This window comes from Choloepus didactylus, chromosome 10 (assembly GCF_015220235.1).
Source record: "Choloepus didactylus isolate mChoDid1 chromosome 10, mChoDid1.pri, whole genome shotgun sequence".
NCBI classification, from domain to species: Eukaryota; Metazoa; Chordata; class Mammalia; order Pilosa; family Megalonychidae; genus Choloepus; species Choloepus didactylus.
Genome location: NC_051316.1, coordinates 3,863,595 through 3,870,021, shown reverse-complemented (window position 1 = coordinate 3,870,021; position 6,427 = coordinate 3,863,595). Strand labels below are relative to the sequence as shown.

General features: G+C 36.8%; 2 pseudogenes; both read right to left on the bottom strand.

Moving 5' to 3' along the window:
* Positions 1-504: 504 nt before the first annotated feature.
* On the bottom strand, positions 505-1,510 carry LOC119505165 (annotated as a pseudogene).
* Positions 1,511-3,435: 1,925 nt separating this feature from the next.
* On the bottom strand, positions 3,436-4,618 carry LOC119505578 (annotated as a pseudogene).
* Between the last annotated feature and the right edge of the window lie 1,809 nt (positions 4,619-6,427).

The following is a 6,427-nucleotide window of genomic DNA, read 5'->3' as shown; positions in this document are numbered from 1 at the left end:
ATGAAGAAAATTTGGAAAATATTTTAAAATAATAAAGAACATAGAAATATCCTAACCATTTTTGATATTTTTTTCATAGCCTTCTGGACTATTCTTATGAATGTGTGTATTTGTCTTACGTGTGTGTGTGTGTGTGTGTGCATAATTTTTGTCATTTTGTTTCCTTTTTGACAGCTTTTGGTTTCTGCTCATCCCTAAAATCTATAAATCCTCTGTCATTTAATCTTTTTTTAAATTTTTTTATTTAGGCTTCTGTCCTTTAATTTGCTGTATATGTATGCTACACTAAATGTGATTAATAGCAAAGAATAATCTCTTCAGGAAACCTCAACAATATACCAGATTCCTTATTAACAATAAAAGGGGATCAAGTTTAACAGGTCAGAATAGAAGAAGTCTGTCAGAATGTTTACAGATGGCTCAAGACAGCTTTAACCTCAGCCCCTGTGCTGAATGGGAGTCACTGTTAAAACCCCCAGGTGTGGCAGCTGAAAATATACAGAGTCACATGGGAAACTGAAGAATGTACCTTTTTTCTGAATTCCTTTCATCTGTAGCCACTTTCCAATTTGTACATTTGTTTGTCCTATCCTGTATTTCATTGTTAACTCCAGGAATATGAACTTTTCTCTTTTTCCTTTCAGTTTTCTTAGTGTCTCCTTCTTCACTTTCCTCAGAATTGCTGGATGCTGAATCATCTAACTGAGAAGTGCCACTTTCTGACTCCAGAAATGAAGTAGAATTTTTGAGAGACTTTTTCCTAGACTTTTTCTTGTGCTTTTGTGGTTGTTTCCTTTTCTTGGTACTTAGAATCTCTGGCATCTTCTGAGAATTCACTTGAGGAATCTGTCATTATATCTATGGCTTAGTTTTTGCCTTTCTCCTGCTTTCTGTGTTGCCTTTTTTTCTGCTTTGTGTGTGTGGGGGGGATTTCTTTGACTTGTGTTTGCAGGATTCATGGGTAGTGGATTTTACCTGAGGAGATGATTTTCTTCCATTGACAATATCCTGCTGATTACCATTGCCTGTTACAAATTCTTCAGGGTATAACTCTTTATAACCACTGTTACCCCATCTATCTGGCATGTTAGCTTCATAATCATATAGCTTCATGTTCCAGGGTTTAGCCTTAAGAAAATCATCTTCCAGTGTCCCAGACAATTCATGCTGTTTCCTCCAAAAATCTCTGACTTTCTTCATCAAAACCGTAACTATGCATCTGAAGAACTGAATCCTGGATGAGACTCATCTATTCTTAGCATACCAAAATGTTTTTAAACCAAAGTTGATGATTCTGAAAAAGATAAGAATTGTTTTGGTTCTGAGAGCTTCAACTTCACCTTAAGCAGCTGGGCAACAGTTTCCTTTTAGTCCCCTGGTAAGCATCTTCCATCTGTTTCTCCAATTCTCTTATTTTCCACATATCTGATTCCTCCTGAATCTTATTGTGAGCATCTGTGTGCCAGAAGACATTCCTCAGGAGGACCTTCTGCAAAGGAACCTGGGACATTTTTCAATCCCTTGATCCTGAGGAAATCAGGCATTTTGTTAGTGTGAGACAAAGAACCACTCCATTTCATGATCTCCTCCAACTCAGGACATCAAGGAGTCAGGGCATCAAAAGGCCAACAGCTTTGGAGCTCCCAGTAACCTTCCCTCCAAACACCCTCCCCCTGTCATTTAATCTTGAGAAGTGAATGTTTTCTTGGTACATAAGCAAAATTAATAATCTCATCTTCCGATGCTTTAAGATCTGAAGTTTATCAATTCATCGGGTTAAATATATCATACTATATCTTTTTTTCTTTATGTGCTAACCATTTGAAAACCCTACCATTCTATTATGTCAACAAGTTTTAGAAAGTAGTAGTTCTTTGTATAATTTAGATTAAGTAATGATTAATTTTAGATTAAGTAAACATAAGTATAAAACATTTCCTTTCTCCTGATTTCTACAATTTTGTTACATTCTTTAAAAAGACATAAATTCTTGAGTTAAATTCTTGGATGATTTGTTTTAATAATTTTAATACAGAAAATGTGGAAAGATAAGAATTGACCATGAATCCAATTTTGTTACAACCCACAAATTTCAGTCAGGTTGGTTGTTAAAATTTCCCTTAAAAATTCCCCTACATGAGCTAGAATCAGTTTTGACATACTCTGCTATTAAATGTATATTTAAAAAAGTATGCTTTCTACATTTTCCCATTATTTGATTATTTGCATTTAAACTTTTACAAAAGTTAATAGCTATATTTTAGCATTTGTGTGATTTGTATTTTTCAATTTGTATTAATGTTTTCTTTGTAGAATTATATTTTATTTTTCTAGAATGGCATATATATTTTTTTGGGTTCAATATCATTATTAGCCTATCAATGTTACATTTTGTACATAATATCTAGCTATCTTCTTAAAGGGATCTATTTTAGTGCATCCTGTTAATAGTAAAAAGCCAAGTAAGATAGCTAATCCTTAACCTAACATTTTCTTTAATTCAGTTTTATTGAGATGTATTCCCATGCCATGCAATCATCCATAATGTATAATCAGCTGTTCACAGTACCAGCACATAGCTGTGCATTCATCACCCCAATCTATTTTTGAACATTTTCCTTACACCAGAAAGAATCAGAATAAGAATAAAAAATAAAAATAAAAAGGAACACCCAAATCACACCCCCCCCATCCCACCCTATTTTTCATTTAGGTTTTGTCCCCATTTTTCTACTCCTCCATTCATACACTGGATAAAGGAAATGTGATACACAAGGTTTTAACAATCACACTGTTACCCCTTGCAAGCTACATTGTTTTACAATCATCTTCAAGAGTCAAGGCTACTGGGTTGGAGTTTGGTAGTTTCAGGTATTTACTTCTAGCTATTCCAATATATTAAGAACTAAAAGGTGTTATCTATATAGTGCATAAGAATGTCCACCAGAGTGACCTCTCAACTCCATTTGAAATCTCTGAGCCTATTTCATTTCATTTTGCATCTCCCTTTTGGTCAAGAAGATGTTCTCAACTCATGATGCCAGATCCAGATTCATCCCTGGGAGTCATATCCTTTGTTGCCAGGGAGATTTATACCCTTGGGAGTCATCAACCTATCATTTTAATGTCCCCTGAACAAGGCAAGCTATAAAGTCAATCACTTTAAACACATTTAGGAGTAGTGTTTTTGAAATAAAATAACTAGGAAGCTGCTACATTTTAAAGCAGGGGAGGAAAAAAAATTTACCTTGGTCTTTTTTCATGTTCCAGCAAATTATACTTTCATTTAACAGAAACAATTATATCGATATTAAAAAAAACTCTGTTTTTTAAATTTCTGAACTTCAATACAAATTAAAATAAAATAGTACTTTGGAGTCTTTGGGGAGGCAAATAGCTAGCAGCTACATTCATTAGTGAGGCTGAGCCTCCTTATCAATAGCCAGGTCCAGGTTGGATATAGCCCTGACCAAAGGCAAGATGGTTACAAGCATAAGGGTTAGGCCCACTTGGAGGGGTCATGGCATTTCCAGTAGGTGGACTAAAACCTAGTCTTGGTTGATAGGCCCTGGGTTGGCTTGGAGCCATGCCAGGTTGTGAAGTAGGGGCCACAGTGTAATTAGCAGGCTGAGAAGTTTGAGTGGTATAAGTTGGTGGAGGATAACTCCTCTCCTGGTACTGCTGCGGCAGTTGAGCAGGCAGCCATTGAGGTTGACCACAAAAGTCAGGAGAAGGTGCCTGGGAAGTTGGTTGCTAGCTATATCCCTGGAACTGCTGAGGTTATTGGGGTCCATTCTGCTGACTGTAGTCTTCTGAATACTGAATACCATACTGTTGTGGTGGCTGAGTGGGAGCTTGTGGCTGCTGAACACCATAGCTGGCCTTTTGCTAGTACTGTTGGTACATCTGACCTGCTTGTGTCTGAGCTTCTGTATATGGTGGCTGCTGTGGCTGAACTCCTGGTGGATTAGCTGCTGAGGAAGAGGAAGCAACACCATCAAGTATTCCTTAATGGACGTCTGCAGGAGCACTGGGTGGCCCTGAAATCTGATCATCTGTTAAGCCAAGTGCAGACATGATATTTTTATTGATTTCATCTTAGTTTTTCAAGGGATCAAAGGCCAAAATACTTGCAGCCATAACCTGAGTAGACTGCTTACAAGAAGAATCAGAAGCAGCAGATTTTCTTCTCTACCATAAACAGTATAATTTTCAGTAATATTTGTGCAAGGCCCTGTTTCTCCAGGTGGTTCCAAGCTATCCAATAAGTGATTAATTTTATTTCAAAGTTCTATTAGTCCTTGTCAGAGATACTTCACCTGGCTTCATTCAAGGGCCCTGGGTTGGCCATTAACATATAATGTCAGTTTCAGTATCCTACTACACTGAATTGCAAAGAAAAGGTCAGAACTATCAAAAATTGTGATAAGATCTCCATCTTCATCTTTATACTTTATTGTAACTCCATCATTACTCAGAAGTTTTCCTCTGAAAACACATTGCATCATTAGCACTAATTCATCATAATACCTTCATTATGAATAAGAATTCACCAAATATCCTCCCCAAGTTGAGCTTTGATGATTAGCTTCCCACTTAGGTCCAACTGTCCATTCATGTTGGAGTCCAGGATGCTCTATGTATACAACTCTAGATAAAGATGGCTTGCCGAGGCCACCACAGTAGCCTCCCTGTGGGTCTGCATTGGCCAGGCTGGTACCAGGCTACTGCTGCCACCAGTCTTCAGGGCATTAGGGGAAGGCTCTGGGTCACAACCCACTAGGTTGCCCTCAGCCAACACTGCCCTTGAATTATATCTTATTCTCTAAATCATTTATGAATGTTTTTTAAAAAGTTCCACCTGCATTTTTAGGGGTAAATGTTTTAACTAATTTTCATCAATTCATCACTATCCATTAATTTATTCAAGCAAATTAGATGATGAGCTACAGAGAATATAAATTTTGCACCAAAGAAACATCTCTTTCTTTGGTCTCACACAGAAGTTGAAGTCTTAAAACACAGTCAGTATTGGCCTTTACCCTTTCATTTGGTTTGCCTTAAGCCTAGCCAGATTAGCTTCCTTCATATCTCTAACTGAAGTCTGATCTCTTTTTCAGGTTTTTTAAACAGTTGCTGTACGGGATAATGCTGACATTCATAGCTGCAGAATTCTGCCTCTAAGTCTCAGGTGTCACACAGATACCCAAAGTTCCAAGGAATGACCAGGTTATACACAAAGAGCTCAGCTTCTCAGAATTTAGAAAAACCAAAGCAACTCAGGAATAGATGTGACTGCTATAAGAGTTTAAAATCTGGGAACTTTTAACATAAGCCTTCCCCTGTTAAACTGTTCTCTCGAATTCAATTCTCAGAGTTTGCACACATTGTAGTTAGTTCATATTAGTGAGTCAGTATAATATTTGTCTTTTTGTTTCCAGCTTATTTCACTCAGCATTCTGCCTTCAAGTTTCATTCTGTTAGTTGCATGCTTCACAACTTCATTCCTTCTTACAGCTGCTCAGTATTCCACTATGCATACCCCACAGTTCATCCTTCCTTTAATCAGTCTATGTACCCTTAGGCAACATCCATCCATTGCAAACTGTGAATACTGACACCTAAAACACCAGTGTGAAAGTGCCCATTTGTGTCCCTGCTTTCAGTCTTCCAAGTATATACTTAATAATCAGATTGCAGGATTATATGGCAACCCTATACTTAGCTTCCTGAGGAACCACCACACTGCCTTCCAGCCGGGCTTCACTATTCTACTTCCCTACCAACAGTTAATAGGTACATCTCTCTTTACATTTTCTCCAACACGTGTATCATTCTGTTTTTTTAATCACTTTTATTCACACACCATACAACACATACTAAGTAAACAATTAATGGTTCCTTGTATAATCATAGTTATGCATTCACAACTAAAATCTATGTGAGGACATTTCCATTTCTTCCACCAAAAAAGGAGAGGAAAAAAATTGATAGAATAAATGATAAAATAAAATAAAATAAAATAAAATAAAATAAAATAAAAGTGGAGAAACACCAACAGAATGTCAAGAATCCCACACCCCTCCCTTACTCCCTATCTTAGAAATTTAGCCGTTGTATATTGCCTTTATTACATTTATGGAAGTATATTACAATGTTACTGTTAACTATAGAATCTAATTTGCATTGATTATATTTTTCCATGTACTATCCCATTTTCAATGCCTTACAATGTTGACATTCATTTGTTCTCCCTTATGTAAAAACATTCTTATATTTGAACATTTAATCACCATCATTGTCCACTCTAGGTTTTGACAAGTACAGTCCCTGTCCTTATCATCTATCTTTCCTTCTGTTGTCATACATGCCCCCTAGCCTTCCTCTTTCCACCATACTCACACCCATCTTTGTTCATTATACTTAC